We start from the raw sequence: 1,464 nt of genomic DNA on the forward strand, positions 1-1,464 counted from the left end.
TTGAATAAATATCCTGATTTTCGTTTTAAAATTTCCTTAGCTTATGTGAGCAGTTGAAACTTAACAATTTTTAGTAACGTGGGGTTTTTTTTGTTTTTTTTTGTTTGTTTGTTTGTTTGTTTGTTTTTTTGAGATAGAGGCGCGATCTCAGCTCACTGCAACCTCTGCCTCCCGTGCTCAAGTGATTTTCCTGCCTCAGCCTTCGAGTACGTGGGACTATAGGCATGTGCCACCACGCCCAGCTAATTTTTGTATTTTTTGGTAGAGACAGAGTTTCACCATGTTGGCCAGGCTGGTCTTGAACTCCTGGCCTCAAGCAATCCACCTGTCCAAAGTGCTGGGATTTCAGGCCTGAGCCACTGCGCCCAGCCTAGTAAAGCATTCCTATTAATACTGTTTATTTATGCTTAATAAATATGCATATAGAATTAATCATGGAGCTCTAATTAGAAACTACATTTGTGGTTATCTTTTCAGAAATTAGTTTTGGTGGCTTTGTTACTAGGTTATGTTTATACCTAGGGTGAGATATATATATATGTGTGTGTGTGTGTGTGTGTGTACACATACACATACATATTTTAATTAGAGTGGATCATTTGGATTGTTTCTTACTAAGTCAATTCACCTAAAAACATGCCTAAAACGCTTTGTATTGAGATATAGTTGATATTACACAAGCAAGAATTCTGTTAAACAGGTTCTGGTTTATTGTGTATTTGAGCAAGTACCATTGTTTTACTTGTAAGTTATTAATGCTATCTTTTTGTACATAAAGATGTTTGTAAGAATATATATGTTTAGGTGTTAATTAATAGTTACGTTATCAATAATGTTTATTAGTTCAGTAGGCATTTAGCATCACTTGTCTTACAGATGGGGAAACAGAGGTTTGAATGATTTTTGCCACAGTCACAGCAAATAAAAACTTGGGCTTTGAAGCCCAGCATAATGGTGTATCTGTTTTCGGTAGGAGGGCTTCATTAAACCTCTGGAAACCAGAGTAAATCATTTAACTTGTTTGTAGGACTCCTGAATTAGCCAACCCAAGTAATACATTAAAGGGTTATCCAGAACTCAGATTTTTAGCCCTAGAAATGGAAGTGGACCCATTAGGGCAAGGGGCTCTTCAAAATCCCCTCAAATAATAGTAATTGTTGTTTCCCCTGACAAGATGAGCAGGAGGAAAGAGAAGCTGACATCTCCTAAACACCTAGTGTGGCTGGGCATACTGAACTGTACCACAACCTCCAGCATAATTAGGATACGAATTTTATGGATTAGAAAACTGAGATTCATGTTAAGTCACTTACCCAAAGTCACAACTATAATAAAGAACAAAGCCAGGCTTTGAAACTTTATGTATCAGGCTCCAGAGCTCATGATGTTTACACTGGGATTTCCCAGTCTTTTTCTTCTTCTTCTTCCTCTTCCTCTTCCTCCTCCCCCTCCTCCCCCTCCCCC

The sequence above is a fragment of the Rhinopithecus bieti genome, unplaced genomic scaffold (assembly GCF_001698545.2).
Source record: "Rhinopithecus bieti isolate Rb0 unplaced genomic scaffold, ASM169854v2 scaffold_69405, whole genome shotgun sequence".
NCBI lineage: Eukaryota > Metazoa > Chordata > Mammalia > Primates > Cercopithecidae > Rhinopithecus > Rhinopithecus bieti.